General features: G+C 44.6%; 1 protein-coding gene across 1 annotated transcript in view; it reads left to right on the top strand.

The window, feature by feature from the left end:
- BRAF (B-Raf proto-oncogene, serine/threonine kinase) overlaps positions 1-17,783 on the top strand; it is a 1,627,514-nt gene that overhangs the window by 1,316,226 nt on the left and 293,505 nt on the right. The window lies entirely within an intron of this gene.

Genomic DNA, 17,783 nt, shown 5'->3' with positions numbered 1-17,783 from the left:
TCTTTCCTTTCTAAGCAGTAATGGATCATCTGTGAATCATGCTTTCTGTATGCCTCTGACAGTTTGCCATTGAAGAATTTTTTTTCTTTTAAGTTGGATTCTTCCAGATGGGTTTCAGATGTCAGTAGGCCTGCTGTAGACCCTCTTGCCTCCTGGAAATGTCAGTGCTATGAATGTTGGCTGTTGCATATGGGTACTATTTCCATTACATCAAAAAAGTCTATTTTCAGCCATTGCTGTATCACGGTCTTCCAGCGTATTTTCTGTTATCCATCCAGTATTGGGCAACAGAATTTGTGCATTTATTGTTTTATCACCTGTTGATCTGTCATTGTCCAGCAAAGTCTAGTAGGCAATTTTGAGCTGCTGTTTGGCACTGCCGGAAACTGGTCCAAACCTATTTCCTAGCACTAGGAATCTGTTCCACTGGCTTACAGCTGCTTCATTCTCCAATAGTGCTTCAGGTATTCATGGTTCCAGACAGTAATGCAGAAAAGTAGTTCCTTTGGCACTTTCAGAAGCAGTTTTCAGCTCTGCTTCCTAGGTGGTTTCCTTTTGGACTACCACATCATGAATTCTGTAAGGTCTAACGGAGGTATATACTGGCTAAGGTTCTTGCCGCCCCTATAGTGCCTTTTTTAGGCAGGATTCAAATGACAAATTCACCACCATAACAGGAACAGGCAAGCAAAAACTGAGGGTGTTGCTACTCAGTGCTAGAAGTCTAAATCTCAAAATGCACTCACTCGAGGCATTCCTTAAAATGGAGAACATCGATATCTGTGCAGTGACTGAGACCTGGTTCAAGGCTCCAGACAGCACCCCTGCACTACCAGGCTATAACTCATACCACACTTTTCGACCATGTAACCTGGACCGGAACACCAATGGCGGTGTGTCAATATTCATTAAGGATATCCACAGCTCCAGGCTAGTTGCTCTGCATAATGCAGCCGAGGTTATCCAAGTGCAACTAACTCTGGGCAAAACTGCAATCCAAATTGTAGCTTGTTACAGATCCCCCACCATGCCCCAGGATTCTCACTCCTCTTTTCTTGATGTGCTGGAAAATATTAGGGTTCAACCAAACACCCTAATAATGGGCGATTTCAACTACCTCACAATTAACTGAGAAAACTACTCATACCAACTCCTTTGCTCAATGCTTTCTGGAATTCATAAACTCCAATGCCCTGGATCAACTTATCCACACCCCCACCAGGGGCAACAATATCCTAGATCTAGTCATTACCAACATGAGTGACCGGTGTTCCACACCTGAAGTCAACACCTCATTGGTCCAATCCAACCATAAGCTAATCACCCTAGATCTCCACATCCTGCCCCCACCCCCCATTAAGGAAACCATGGTAAAAAATGTCTCCAAAGCCAACTTCATGCTTCTTAAGACAGAAGTGGTGAACTTCATGACACCCATGCAGATGGACAATACAGTTACAACTACTGAATCCTACACAATTGCACTTTATAAGCACTTACACAAGTGCATGGATCATGCTATCCCAAACAGAACCAAGACACTATCCTTTTTTTGGGAGGAAGCCAATCTGGTGGTCCCCTGCCATAAACAAACTGTACAACAGAAGGAAGAAACTGTTGCAAAAGAGAGTAAAATACCATGAGTGGAGGAGCTCCCTGGTCAGCCTCGGTAAGAAGCTGCGATCCCTGATAATATCCTCTAAAGCTAGTTACGAAAACAAAATCTCCACTGATCCTAAAGACAACCACAAAGCATTCTATAGCTATGTCAATAATCTCAATGGCAACACTCAGATCTGCTCTGAGTTACAGCACAATAGCACTAAATATACAGACCCAACTGATATTGCCAATATCCTGGCAGATAGGTTCAGTGCTAACTTTACCCCCCTCTCACCCCCTAAAGAGCTCATCTCTGTACCGGAAGAATGCAAAGTTCCTGTAATCACAGCTGCACAGGTAAAAAACACACTCTCCAAAGCCAAGAACACAGCATCCATGAGACCAGACAACATCCCAGGCTGTGTTCTACATGAACTACAGAATGAACTGGCACCCCACCTAAGTACCATGTTCAATCATAGCCCCACCTCAGGCTTTGTGCCTGATGAATGGCACACAGCGACGGTTATCCCACTTAAGGGAGGAGCCACCACAGACCCCGGGAACTACCGCCCCATTAGCCTGATGAGCCTGGTCTGCAAGGCCATGGAACGTATCATCATGAAACTTATAAACAAAGACATTGGTAATCTCCAAACTCTGGACCTCACCCAGTTCGGGTTTGTAAAAGGCAGATCATATCTCCTAAACCTGATAGACTTCTTTGAAGCAGTCACCAAAGCCGTAGACAAGGGTAAGGTGGTTCACACAGCCTATCTAGATCTTGCAAAATCTTTCGACACCACCCCCCACTCTGGAATTATAGATGAACTCCCTAAACTAGGTATAAATCCCTATGTCACAAGATGGGTTGCCAACTGGCTCACTGACAGAACCCACACTGTGAAAGTAGCAGACTCCAAATCCGACTTCAGACCAGTGACAAGTGGAGTACCACAGGGTTCATTCCTGGGTCCTCTCCTGTTTGGTATGTACTTCTCTGAAGTACTGGCTAACACAGAAGGTCTTTGGCTAATGAAGTTCGCAGATGACTGCAAACTAGGAGCCATAATAGAAACTCCTAACGATGTGGACATCCTACAAAAGAGCCTCACTGAGACAGATGCCTGGTGTTAAAGCTATGGCTTGAAGCTTAATGCCAAAAAGTGCATTGTCATCCCTTTTGGTAAAAACTCTGTATCCATGAACTACAACATAAGCGGTAGTATACTTAACACCGAAAGTGTGATGAGACCTTGGGACACAGGTGGACAGTAGTCTCTCCTTTGATAATCACATCGCCACAGTAGTCAGAAAATCCTTCTACATGGCACACCTCATCACAAAAGGTTTCTCATCCAGAAAAAGAGGTCATTGTTCCCCTCTACTCATCACTCATTAGACCCATTATAGAGTTCAACGCCCCTTTTGGTATGTACATCACAAGACATCTACAACAACTGGAAAGGCCACAGAAATACCTCACAAAGAGGATTACCGGCCTCAAACAGATACCCTGCGCAGACCGTCTCAAAAAAATTCCAGCTTTACTCCATTGCATATCGCCTACTCAGAGGTGATCTCTGCCTAACATACAAAGCTATGTCAAACCCAGAGCTGTTGGACATGCTCCACTTAAAGAAATCCCAATCCCTCTGAGCTACACGCTCTAGGGACCTAAACCTTGTCACCACAATAAACAGAACATGCCGGAGGGATAGATTCCTGTCCCAGACACTTCCCATACTCTGGAGTAAACTACCTATCTGTTTCAAACAAAGCTCCTCATTAACACTTCAAGAAAAATCTTGATGATTGGATGAGAGATAGGAAATTCACCCCGGGGGTTACTTCTGTGGCTCTGCTTGACAGTGGCACAGGAAAATAATTTTCTTGGGTGGCAAAAGCCAGGGTACCTTTTTGGCTGGGCTTGTATAGGCCCCAGGGCCAGTAGCCTAGTACCTACCTATAAACAATGTACAGAATGCCATAATTTGAGTGAACTGGGAGTCTTTGTTGCTGTCAGGCTTTTTCAGTCTGTACAGATTGGATCATTTTCTGTGAAACGCAGTTTGCCAGATCCACCTGTATCACTTCTAAGAATTTTGCTTTTCTTGCAGTCCATTGATTTTTTTTTTTGTATGTTGAGTAACCCAGCTTTTCCACCACATTTGGTATCATAATTGTAGTGGAAACAGTCGCACCTTCAGAGACTGAGCCAAATCCCTGTCTTCCATTTCATGGCACAGGGCAAGGATGTTTAATATCCCTGTGCTAAAACTTGGAATGGGTGCTGCCTGTCCTTCCTGAAAGAAAGCCAGTTAAATTATATGTGTTTGATGACCAAAGTAGACAGTAAATCTGTCTAAAATCTGTGTAGACTGTCATTTAAGTGCATTTAATATTTTTCTTTCATCCTTCCTACCTTTCTCCTAACCTCTTTCCAGCTGTTCCATGACCTTATGAATTCATGTCCATGGACTATAGGCAGGGAACAACATTCTTCTAGTAGTTTTCACACCCTGAATGAATGAACTTACTGTGGTGGGCTCCTTGAACAACAGTCCCTCTCTTGGAACTGCAGATTTGGAAGCCAAGTTTAGATGAGATGTTACAAAAGTGTCAAAACCCATTCCAGTATTCCATTCCATAGATCCACAGGCCCTCTTTGTGGGAGGTTGGAGTCATGGTCTCCCAAGTTTTCAGTAGCTTTCACATTCAAAATATTTTTTAAAAAAATCACCAGAAACTTGGCATGCTTTATAGACATAAAACATTTCTTACTAACTCCACTAAAACCAGCCTAGCAACTACTTACCTCCTTCCTTCATTCTTATATGGTGCCCCAATCCTTACCAACTTACAGGTATCAGTTAAAACTAAACTTGAAATACGTTAACAACAAAGTTGCTAAATTTGCTGCCATTAAATAATACAATACACATCACTGCAGGGCCCTTAAAATTTTGAGCTGGCTTGACCTACCCCACTACCTGGACTTAATACAAGTAGCTACTGCTCACAATCTTCTTCTTCTTTCGGCTTTTTCCTGGTTAGGGGTCACCACAGCGGATCACCTGTCCGCTTATGATTGGCAGTGGAGTTTTATGGTGTCGAGTTGCCAGTGCCCTGCCCAACCTTCCACAGAAGGCACACACATGCACAGACTCACACGTAGGGCCAATTAAGAGTGTTCAGTCCACCTACAGCATGTCTTTGGGATGTGGGAGGAAACCGGAGGAAACCCACGCGACCACAGGGAGGACATGCAGACTCCGCACAGAAGGCACCCCAGCCGAGAATCGAACCGGAGAACCTCTTACTTTGAGGCGGCAACGCTAACCGCTGCACATCACTTATAAACCCCATGTCTGTCCTGCAGTAAGCTCTAGTCTTCCTTCCTATCACCCAAACAGGCCCTTTCATTCTAATGATGAACAACTTCTCACCATCTATAAACCTCAAAAAGCAATTGGAAATAACATTTACTGCTACTCTGTTGCCAAAAAATGGAATTCTATTCCACAGCCTATTAGACTGTAACTTACAATCCTTCCTTCAAGCATCTTCTGAAAGGACACCTATCAAACTCGTGGCTCTGTTCACGCTGTATCCATGTTTGACTACCAGTCTCCTCTATTTTTCTACTTTTCTCTACCTCTGTCTGTACAGATTCTCTATCTATCACCACTTCCTCATCTTCACATGGCTATCCTATCCTCCTTTACTACTAAAAATAATCTATGTTTTTTAGTTCTATCTCGCCTTCATTCTTACACATGGGTTCAGAGCTGTGACTCGGCCTTTTTACAAGTTCAAAGTCTTCTAGTTGTCTCATGGCTAGGTAGGTATCCCATGGTGCACCAGTACAATCCCCAGATCTTGTTTGCCGCGTCAAGAAGTCCATATGTGCTTTTTCTTGGCCATGGGTAAGTCTAACACATTTTGCTAATTTTTTGACTAAATTGTGCTGTTTTCATATTTAGATAGCTTCTTAAAACTGTTGCTAGAGTTCTTCGGTAGTTTCATAGATTTCAAGTTACTATAGTTCTCTGTGTTAAGTATTCCTGAGAACAGTTGGCCGTTGGCCTTATCGTTCTTTTGGTATCCTGTGTGCCAATTAGTTTCTTCACTGGGGTTGTGTTATATATTTTTATACCTCTAGTTTCAGATATTGTTCATATTAGTACTTGTAGGTGCCTTTGCGTGTAGTTTAGACTGTGTGTGCATATTAGATAAAGTTTCTCAATATATTGAGATTAAAATAATTACATTAAAGTAATGACTTTGCTTGCGGAGCTCTGCTTATTGGATTTGCATTTAGAATGGGGTTTTCTTTACCTTCGTTCTCTTGTTTTTGCATTGTTAGAGATTGAATTTTTCTCTGGTGTGTGTGCGATTCTTTCCTTTCTAGGTCCGTTTTAGTTAGAGGACCTAGATTTTCTCTCTTTCTCTACCAGGGCTAGGCCCGTTTAAGTTAGAGGGCCTAGTCCTCGTGGTTGTGTCTTGTTGGTACTTTAAGGGCTAGGCCCGTTTTAGTTAGAGGACCTAGTCCTCCCACTTTCCCTTTCTTCTGTGTGTCGTGTGTCTGATTGCAATCTTCTGTGAGATGTCTAAGGAGGTTAAGGATCATAAGCCATCTGGCTTTAAAAAATGTGCTAAATGCTCACAGAAGATGTCCATAATGGATGGCCACAGTAACTGCGTATACTGTCTTGGGGCCATCCACTTACAGGAAACATGCTTATTTTGTCACTCATTTAGTGCCAGGGTATTGCAGGAGAGGAAAAATAAACTTATTTTAAAAGGTCTCCTTAAGCCCTCTTTTGAGGAAGATCTGGCTAGCTCTTCCTCCTCTGCTCAGTCTCATGGATCTAAAAAGGAGAAATCTAAATCCTCTGGCTGGTGCATCGGATCCACCTCTCAAAATTGCCAAATCTGACGAACCTGCTGCCTCCTTGGCTCCACTGAGTTCGAAGCCGATCAAGGGTTCTACTAATACACTGTTGCTACAGTGTCGGCACCAGGTAGTTCAGAGCCGACCAGTGATAGTAGACATCGGAGCTGGTCTATGGATCCTTTACCAGTCTCCCGTACAGTAAGGTCACCCATATTGCATGGATCCCTTTCTCCCACACTGTCTTCCAGAAGCTTATCGGAAGATGATGTGGAGAGAGTAGTACTGAGACTCCTGAAGTCATCTGCCTTGCCTAAAATGTTGTTGGCTCCGACCCAGTCAGTTCCGAGGCCACTTGAGTCCGTTACCCCTTCAGTGATTCCTCCTTCGAGCTGTGCTGGTCTTTTGGAGCTGGAGTGTTTGGTACCACTGGTGGAACCCTCGGTTCCAGCTCCCCCTGAGGTTGTTTTGGAGCAGAGTTCCACTCAGGCACACTCAGTGCCATCCGTGGTGTCTAAGAGCTGAAGCTCCCAGGACGGCCCCAACAGGGACGCCTGGAACCGAACCTCTTCGGTTCCGAGCTTTCCTCTCGGGGCATTGGTTAGGGTGAGCTCGGACCCTACATCTGTCTCGGAGCCGATGACATCCTCGGTCTCCTCAGAGCCGGGGAGGCCTTTGGAGCCAGAGAGGTCAGCATTCGAGATGAGGAGGAGTGTGCTGTCCTGATCATCAGCTCCTACCAGTGGTACCGACACTCTCCCCCCTAGGGCACCTACTTCTGTCTCAGCACCTACTCTCTCTCTGGACAGCAGAGACCCACAGCCTCAGGAGCCACTGGCTGGTGGCCCCCATTCTTCCGAGACATCCCCGGAATATCTTTCCAAGGAACCCCTCCCCCCCACGGAAGAGTACATGCAAGAGGAAGCATGTAGACTCCCAGGACGAGTGTCTTACCTTGGACACTGACCTCAAGGAGTTAGAGGGGGTCCCCCAAGTTGTCCTCTGATGTCTCCTTTGTAGACATCCTGGAGATCCTTAAGCAGAGATGCGGCTGGCCCACTGTCACCCCTTCTGATGAGGAGTCGGTGTATCTGAAGGCTTTTGGGTCTCAACCTTTAGCCTCTTGGTTATCTCCACCTTTCAACGAACTGTTAGAGCTCGTTAGTAGGAAGGTGTGGGATACTCCTGATGCCGTAGAGCCAGTCCCCAGGAGACAAATACATTTCTGTCAGCTCCCAAGGAGAAAGAATTTTTGTCAAAAGGTGTTCCCGTAGATGGCATGGTGGTGGCGGCGGTGGTCACTAAGAAGGAGCTAGTGGAGACTACTTCTGTCCATCCACCAAATAAAGAATCTCGAACTATGGACAGATATGGGAAGCGTATCTTTTCATCAGTGGCATTTACTCTTAGATCGCTGAACTACCTTACACACTTCACAAGGCTTCAGAGAGATTTCCTTAAGGAGTTAGGAGAGACTCTACAAGGTACATCCACTGAGGGAGTCCCTGAGAAGGCGTCTGCCCAGTTGTCCACCTTGAACTCTATTGTCAGCTCGTCCATGAGGCTCATCTCTTATACAGCCGATGGAGCGAGCAGAGCAGTGGGTTCAGGAATTTCCCTAAGGTGTCATTCCTGGATGTGCTTGTGTAATTTTGCAGAACCGTTCAAGTCTATCTGTACCAACGCCCCCTTTGACGGTTCTTCATTGTTTAGACCCAAGGTAAAGGACCCACTCACCAGGTGCGAACAAGAAGGGAAAACACTCTCTGCCATGGGAGTAAGTTTTACCGTCCCCTCTAGACCATACCCTAAGGGTCAGAGAGGTGGTAAAATGTGGTTCAAGAAGTCCCAGAGGTTTTTCCAGGATGCACAGGGTGACTCCTCCTTCAGAGGCAGAGGAGGAGGAGGAAATGGTAGACGTCACCCTAGAGGCAGGGGCGGACCGCAAAACCGGGAAGGCCATGATTAATTTCGCGGCTGGCCCTACCAGCACTCCTGATGTGGAGCCCGACTGTGCTTCTCTGGAGCCGGTCGGGGGTCACATTTCTTTGTATCTGGAAGCCTGGCTAAGTATCACTCAAGACAGATGGGTACAAAGAATTATCACCAGAAGTTATTCCATACCCTTTTCTCTGCAACCTCATGTTCCCAAGAGTATTCCAGATGTTCCACTCAATCACAGGGATCAAGCAACTGTGGAGGTCAACAAGTTGCTGGCAAAGAGAATCATCCAAACCATCCCCGCAGACCAAATAGGATTCAGAACTTCAGATTCTTTTTAGTACCAAAACGTACAGGGGGACTGGAGGCCCATCTTGGACCTCAGCAAATTAAACTAATCTGTAAAGGACAAGTTCCGGATGGTGACACCGCAGTCTATACTCCCATTACTAGGGAAAGACACTTGGATGTGCTCAGTAGACCTCCAAGACACTTACTACAACATAAAAATGGACAGGGCATTGAGGGGTCATCTACACTTCTGGCTGGGAACCAGTCACTACCAGTTTCATGCTCTGCCCTTTGGTCTCACCACAGCCCCCAGGGTGTTCACCAAGTGTATGGCAGTAGTGACAGCTCACCTGAGATGTGGAGGATTCCAGGTGTTTCCATATCTGGACGACTGGCTCCTGAAAGCCCCCACCAGGCATCTACTTCTTCAGACCAGGGATGTTACTATTCAACTTTGTGCCCAGTTGGGGATTTCTATCAGTTGGGAAAAATCTGCCTTATTGCCCTCTTAATACGTGATTTTTATAGGCGCAGAAATAGACACAGTAGCCATGTTAGCTCGTCTTCCAGTAGAAAGGGCACAGAATCTGATTCTTCAAATTTACCATCTTCTCCCCCTCCGAAAAGTCAAGGCTAAGACTGTTCTGAAGCTTGTGGGGACCATGGCTTCTACCATACTACTAGTGCCGATAGCCAGACTACACTTGCGGATTCTTCAGTGGCTCCTGTCTTCCCAATGGTCCTTCCAACAACTACCCTTAACGCATCACATTCTGCTGACAAACTCTTGCAAGAAGAACCTCGTTTGGTGGACTCAACCCAATCAGTTAATGGGGGGGGGGCATTATTTAAGCAGGACTGTAAAGGCACATGGCAAGATGACGAGACTCGCCTGCATATCCATGTTCTAGAGATGAGGGCGGTGCTCCTGGCGTTGCAAGCACTTCACGACCTTCTTCCTCTTGGGACGATTGCAATACAATCAGACAACATGTCGGTAGTATGGTATATCAACAAACAAGGCAGAACCAGATCATACCCACTCTGTCGAGAGGCCATTTGAGTTTGGAAATGGGTGATATCTTCCCAGCGCTTTCTGATGGCGAAGCACATCCCGGGGACAACCAACTTGATAGCCGACAAACTCATCCGGGCAATTTTGATGCCTCACTATAGTGGTTTCTGAAACGGGAAGTAGCAGAGCAGATTTTCCGCAGATGGGGACATCCTTGCTGTGATCTCTGCCAGCCCAATCAATGCCAAATGCAGCAGCTATTTCTCACTCATCCCCCCTCCGGGAGTCACTGAGAGACGCACTTGTTCACAATTGGCCTCTGGGTCTCCTTTATGCTTTCCCTCCCTTTATTCATACCCAAGGTGATTCAGAAAGCAAAACAGCTGGGAAGCAATATGATCCTCATTGCTCCTTAATGGCCTCGACAGGTTTGGTTCCACTTTCTCAGGCCTCATCTCCTAGATGATCCATGGATTCTAGACCCAGTGCCAGATCTCTTGACGCACATGTCAGGCTTGCTTCACCCCAACTTGACAGCTTAGCTGCTCCAGTTCCATTCATTGTCAGGCTTCACGATTTCTCACCCTCCATGACTCGTATCCTTACGTCCTCTCATAAACCCTCCACTAGGAAATTGTATTCCAGTAAATTGGGGAGGTTCTCTATCTGGGCTGAGAAAAAAAATGTTGACCCTTATACTGCTTCCATTCCGGTGGTTCTGGAATTTTTGTCTGAACTTTTCCACCAGGGATCTGCGGCTGCCACAATCAAGGTTCAATTGGCAGCAATTTCTAATTTTCACCTAGGCCTACAAGATTCTAATCTGATGTCACATAGGTTGTGCAAGACCTTCCTCAAAAGTTGCCACTTTATGACCCCCCCCTTTCAGGAACCGGGTGCTTCATGGGACTTTAATTTTGTGCTATCCACCTTTTGAGCCTTCTCATTCATCGCCTTTGAAATTTCTGTCTTGGAAAACTTTGTTTCTGGTGGCAATCACATCTGCTAGACGAGTGTCAGAGTTACAAGCACTGTCTGTTAAACCCCCTTATTTGATATTTCACAAAGAGAGAGTATCTCTTTGTAGTAATCCATCCTTCGTCCCCAAGGTCTCTTCTCATGACACTTTGAACCAGTCCATAGAACTTCCAGTGTTCTTCCCTAATCATTCCAACACAGAATACAGGTTTAATTAGTTGAATGTTCATAGACAATTACATTTTTATTTGCACCGGACCAAGGAATTCAGGAAGTCAGACCAATTATTTATTTCCTTCTCCAACTCCAAATTAGGTCTACCAGTTTCCAAAGTGACCCCCTCTAATTGGATCTCTAGCTGTATAGCTTACATTTACACTTCTGATGGTAAGCCTTTACCTTTCAATATTAAGGCTCATTCTGCAAGATCTCAGTCTACCTCTGCAGCCTTTCAAGCCAGTGTCCCACTTGATAATATCTGTGCAGTAGCAACTTGGACTACCCCTCACACTTTTATTACTCATTACAAATTGAATTTAACCTCCAGGAGTAGATCATCCTTTGGTTCCACAGTACTCAGGAGTATTTTTCCTTGAGCCACCCAAGAATAAGGTGCTAGGAACGCTGTCCCATGTGTAAGAATGAAGGTGAGATAGGACTACAGAACATAAAGAAGTTATGTACTCACCGTAACGTTCCATGTTTGTAGTTCATCTCGCCCATCATTCTTACGAACCCACCCACCTACCCCCATCCTGGAAGTATCTGGAGATAGTAAAATATTGCTACTGTTATTCACTGGAGACCTTTTATTATTGGGTTCTTTTTCTGTGGTTATTATTATTATTTCTCTGAGTTAGCAACAAACAAGATCTGGGGATTATACTGGTGCACCTACCTAGCCACGAGCCAACTAGAAGACTTTGAGCTTGTAAAACGGCTGAACCCATGTATAAGAATGATGGACTACAAACATGGAACGTTATGGTGAGTACATAACTTCTTTTTTTCTTTACCTTCCTCCCCATTTATTCTAATGTATTGCAGTCTCTCTTTCCCCTTTTATAGTTACAATTAAACTATAAAGACATGATTTTTATGTATTAGTACTGTGAATTGCCAAAAGGATGCTCTCCAGAATTATATATAGTATTTTACTTTGTTTTTTCTCATTGTCCTTGTCATACCTCTCAACTTAGGGCAAGAAATCTGGACAAAGCCATAAATAAAAGTGGGACAAAGGCCCAAAAATAGGGACAATTTTTATATATTGCTCTTACAAACATATAAAATTGGTAGAATAATAGGTTTTCCATTAGTATGAATTTTCTGAAGAGCATGAAGTCTGAAACTCAAATGTCTGTCATTATTTTCTAACTTTGGTCTTTAATAATTTGCCACTAATTTGCCAGAAAACCACAAATTTATGAAAAATGGACAAAAAATATGAGGCAAAAATCTGGACATGCTGCGAAAATCTGTACAGTTGAGAGGTATGGCTCCTCTTTGTAAAATGTTTTGATATATCTCTGTGCTTTAAAATATTGTTGATTATTTCTTAAATGTATAATTTTAACTGTTTTTTGTTATGTAATATCTTTGAATTTTTTTGTCTGTTAAATAGAGCTTTTCTCCCCAGGCCTCCACTGAAAATGGGCTCTTGTGACACAGTCAGATTTTCCCTATAAGCAAATGTCAATAAATAAAATTAATAAGCTTTGAATAGTCATCACAGAGGACCAGTGAGTTTTGTATGCTTCTGCTTGGCCTCATCTTAGAGTTCTTGGGTATTCCCAAAAATAATTGATTAAACAATTTTTGTAGAGCTCTCTGGACAGGTCTAGACTGTACTGCTAAAATGGTCTAGAGAGACTGTCCCTCATTTTTATTACTGCTACTTTGTTTCTCTACCATCATGGAGATTCAGCAACTTCAGCCAGCACACCCTGGGAATAAGTTTCTGAATGGTTGCCATTCAGGGTTTCATGCTTCTTGCTTCATAGTGTGCCGTGATATTGTCACTATGTACATTATGGATGCCTTTTGGCATATCAGTATCTATGACCCATAAAAGAGATTCCTTTTATTTACTTTGGGTGGGCATCACTTCCAGTGCAAAAAAACTAAGTTACAGTTGGCCTTTTTGTTCTGTACCTGAAATGTTCAGAGTGCTGTCCACTATGGCCAAAGCCTTGTAGAAGGTTCTTTGTGTATTCCCCACCCTGGAAACCTGTGGTGCTGTCTGAGGGCTCCTTTGTAGCATTCCCAGGGATAACACTTCCATAGCTACAGCCCCTGTGAAAATGGGTATTGCTCGCAATCAGTCATTTCTGTCTGTAGAGAGTACCCAGGAGGTCAAGAATTTATTTAGCTGCTTGCATGAAGATATGACAACTTCTGGGCTTATTTGCTGAAACAGTCTTTATGGTGCCATTTGCTCAACTGAGGTTGCAGGTTTTACACTGGACTGTGAAATATTATTGGTTGTTGTTACCACATACCCATGGATCTGCTTCAGTGTCCACAAGTCTTGAGGTGGACCACACATTTCTGCAGTTAAACCAGTAATAGAAACTGACAATACTTCATTGATGGCTTGAGGTGTTTACCTTTGTTCTTACACAGTTTTGAGGGCTGTGTCAGTCCTTTGAGAAGGAAATCTACATGGCCAGCTGCAGATATGAATGGTCTTCCTGATCCTAAAAGCACTGTAGAGAAAACTGCATCTGGGCCTTTCCTTTTTTGATGCAGTGGCCAGTCTGTTTTGTGGTGTCTAAACAAGCAAGGGAGGATGAGATTATAATCCTGCATGCAAAGAGGCAGTGCACATCCATGGGCTATATGCAGGGAGCATCGTTCTAATAGAAGTTCATGCCATGGGTGAATGAACTTGCCTTGGTGGACTCCTTGAACTGCTCTTGCAGCCCTGTCCTGGAGCTGCAAATTTGGAAGACGTGTTTAGATTAGATCTTCCAGAAGTGAAACATTGTAGAATAGATTCTCACCAGTGGAGAAAATACTGGCCTCTGTTTTGCTCAGTGCAGTAAGGAAGGTGAGGTGGTACTTGGTAGATGCATTTTGCATCCTATGGCAGGGGAGACTTCTCATTATTTCCTTCTGTTCCCTCTCATTTCATACCTTACCATCCACTTGAGAAGAAAGATCAAAGCTGATTCCTATTGCTGCATGATTGCTACAAAAGGTGAGTTTTCAGGCTTTCAAGCACCTACAGGTTCAGAACTATGCACTGATTCCACTCAAGGGGGCTCCCAGGGATGGCATTGCACTTGTCTTCATCTTAGGGCTTGGCTTCTTCTGCTGCTTTAGCTTCTCTAATTAGCTTTTCTGGTAAGGGTGTAGGAAGTGAATGAGGCTGCAGGAACACTCCCTGTGGTAGATATTTATTTTTAAGTAGAATACATTTTCCATGTAGGTAAATTGTACCTGATGCCACTCCATTTGCTTGGGTTACAAGTTATTCTGGCTCGCTTCAGGCAGTTGTATGATTTGCCTTACTTGCTCTACTGCCAAGGTGCATGTGACAGCTTGTTCTCTTCATGCTCTTGCAGAGGGCAGGATTATATCCCACCAACAGTTGGTCAAGATGTTTTTTGAAGAGGTGTTTGTCCACTTTTGAAGAACACCCTGTCCTTCATAGGATTTGAACATAGTCTGAGAAGATTTACCTGTCTGCATTTCCTTCCAGTGGTTCTGCAGAACGTGAGCTCTGTGTTCCAAAACTTTTTGTCATAGCTGTCAACTGTGCTCACAAGATGTTGGAGCTGAAAAATGTGTGCGTAGGGAACTACATCTGGTGTTTTTTTTAGAAATTATGGATGTTCATCGTGTTTCACTGTTGCAGTCATAACTGTGGGGTGCTCCTGCCGGCAGGCAGCCCGAGGTCGGCCAGAATCCCAAAGTCTGGGTCCGGCGTTGGCTGAACAATCCAGTACCCTGACGTCAGTACGCTCTGGTACATAGCCCTCAGCCGACGCCATCTTCTCCAGTCTTTCTTGCCGTGCGGTGGAAAGCAACTCGCAAGTCATTGGTTGGCGATTTTCAAACAGCGTTTTTGGTTGTTGTCGGTCCGAAGTTCTTACTTCTCTTCTCAAAGCTAAGTACCCCATTGGGGAATCTTTTTCTTGTTCCACCGATGTCAGAAAAAGTTAATAATTGTATTACGTGTGGGAAACAAATACCTCATAAAGATTTCCACTCTTACTGTCTACCTTGCTTAGGCCCTGACTACGACGTTTCTTGTTGTCGGTTCTGTGCCAGGTTTAATTCTCGGACTATCAAACGCAGGTACAACTGGGCTCTGAATTACTTTGGCAGACGCTTCAATTATAGAATGTCGTCGGATACTACCGGAATTCAAAAGAAGCACAAAGACAAGGACAGGCCTCCGAGGTCCAAACAGGACTTGTTGCAGCTGGAGCAGGCGTCCGGTTCGGCTGTCATCAGTGAGGCGCTTTTGCAGCCCCTGTCGTCCGCCACTTCTGAACCGATGGCCGATACGGACTCCCATGGGGAGCCATCAAGGCCTTCTATTTTATCTGCTGCAGGACCTTCGGACGTCGCTCCCTCGGATGGGTCCGGAACCGCTGTGCAGGTACCGGCTTCTGAGGGGGTGTTCAGGCCTACTCGCATCACTATTTCAAAGGCAAAGGCAAAGAAAGACTCCTGTTAAGTCCAAAGCTCCTGCTCAAGCTACTTCTGAATCTACTCCCAGGACACAGAAGCAATTGTTAAGGATGGCTGAAGATTTGCTCTCTGTGATTAGGGGTTCTCACCCCCCCCTGAGAAAAGGCCTCGACAGGATGTTCCTGTGGATTCCTCTGACCAGGCTTCTATATCTTCTGTCTCTTCCTCTGATCAGGAATATTCTTTTCCTCCTTATGAGGATTCGGATGCTGAGGACTCCTTGCCCTCTGCTTCTCCGCCAGAAGATTTTTCTTTTGGGGAAACTTTACATGAGATGAGGGAACATTTTCATTGGGAAGGTCAGGATTATTCTGCTTCCAAGAAGAGGCTTAGAGAATTCCTTCTTCTTCCTCAACATAGGCCTTTGGCTATCCCTCCTGTTCTTGACATTGTGGATGATGCTTTTTCCGAGGCTAATTTGAATCCTGATTCCATGCCTCCTGCTCCCTCTAAGCCTGATAGGTTTTATAGGGTTCCTGAGTCTCATTTGTTCTTGTTTAAGAATCCTTCTGCAGATCCTGAAACCATATCTCAGGGTTCTAAGCCTGCTAAAGTTGCTACTTCTAAGAATCCTATTCCCTCTGAGAAGGATTCTCGTGCCTTAGACAGGTGGGGCAAAAAGGTATATACTTCTGCTACCCTTTCTGTTAGGGCTTTAAATTGCCAGTTTCATATGTTTAAGTATCAGCAATTTCTTTTGTCTGTCTTAAAGCAAAGCTTGCCTCTCTTCCTGCATGTGCAGAAGATAAGGAACTACAGGATGTATTGCATGCAACTGAACAACTGAACAAACATAGCTTGCATTGTGGTTTTGATGCTTTGGATGCTTCTTGCAGGGCTGCAGCCTCTGGTACTGTTATCAGGAGACATGCTTGGCTTCGTGAACAAAGTTTACCTGAACAGGTTAAGGCTAAATTATTAGATGCCCTGTTCAGCATGATGTTCTTTTGGATCTAAGGCTGAGGAGGTTATTAAAAAGATGGAAGAAAAGGCAAAATCTATGCAAACTGTGAAAGACTTCTTGCAAGTTCAGCCTCCTAGATTTTCCAGGAATTGGCCCTCCAAAAATTGGTCCTTTCCCACGTCTGACAGGCCTCAAAGGGGAAGATATAGACGCTCCAGAGGTCGTGGCCAAGCTCAGGCTTCCTACAGATCGAGACAATGGACTGCTTCTTCACCTAGAAGGGGAGAAGACAGATCCCAGTCTCAAAGAAAGCAAGCTCAATGACTCTCTCGGTTGGGCTACAGGACCTCTTTACCTGGATGCCCCTCTCGGAGGAAAACTTTCTCTTTTTTACAGAAATTGGACTCATATTACCCAGGACAAATGGGTATTGGATGTGATTTTAAAAGGCTACAAATTCCACTTTCATACCTTGCCAAGGGCTCGGTTGGCCAGATCTGCCAAAACATCAATGGTCAGAGGCCTTAAATCAAGTGGATGCTCTTCTGGCCATGAGAGCCGTAGAGCCTGTTCCACACTCAGAGATGGGAAAAGGTTTTTATTCAAGACTGTTTCTGGTTCCAAGAAAACAAAGCTCATGGAGACCTATTCTGGACCTTTCGGTGTTAAACACCTTTTTGGAAATTCCAAAATTCAAGATGCTTACTCTGCAGCAGCTGATTCCAATGCTCTCTCAGGATGCCTGGATGGTGACATTGGACCTAAAGGAAGCTTATTTACACATTCCCATCAGGCAGGAACACAGGAAATTCCTCAGGTTCAAGGCAGGTTCGAGACACTTTCAATTCTCTGTACTGCCCTTTGGTTTATCTACTGCCCAGAGTCTTTACCAAATGCCTGGCACCAGTAGTGGCCTATTGCAGACTCAGGGATTCAGATTTACCCCTATTTGGACGATTGCCTTATTCAGGCAGACAGCAAGGATCTTTTACTTCAACATCTGGATTTTGTTCAACGTCTCCTCCTCCTACTGGGATTTTCAGTGAACACAAAAAAGTCACATTTGATCCCTTCTCAACAAATGGTGTTTCTGGGAGCCCTCTTAAATACAACCTTACAAAGGGCCTTCCTCACTACAGAAAACAAATACAGCTGGCTTCAATTTTCAAGACTTTGGCAACTCTACCTCAGCTCACTGCAAGGAAATTCCTGCAGGCACTGGGCTACATGGCTTCCTGCATTCTGTTAATTCCAAATGCAAGGCTTCATATGAGAAAGCTTCAATGGTATCTGAAAAGTGTATGGTCGCAGCATTACCACGATCTGGACACTCTGATTCCTCTGATCCCCTGCCTCCAGAAGGAGTTCCTTTGGTGGTCCAGGGTGTGTGCTTTAAACGAAGGAAAGCCTTTCCGTCTTCCTCAACCTTCTCAAATCATAACCACAGATGC

Source organism: Protopterus annectens, chromosome 11.part0 (genome assembly GCF_019279795.1).
Source record: "Protopterus annectens isolate FY-2018-M chromosome 11.part0, PAN1.0, whole genome shotgun sequence".
NCBI classification, from domain to species: Eukaryota; Metazoa; Chordata; order Ceratodontiformes; family Protopteridae; genus Protopterus; species Protopterus annectens.
The sequence above is the reverse complement of the archived record's forward strand: the minus strand, read 5'-3'. Positions and strand labels throughout refer to the sequence as shown.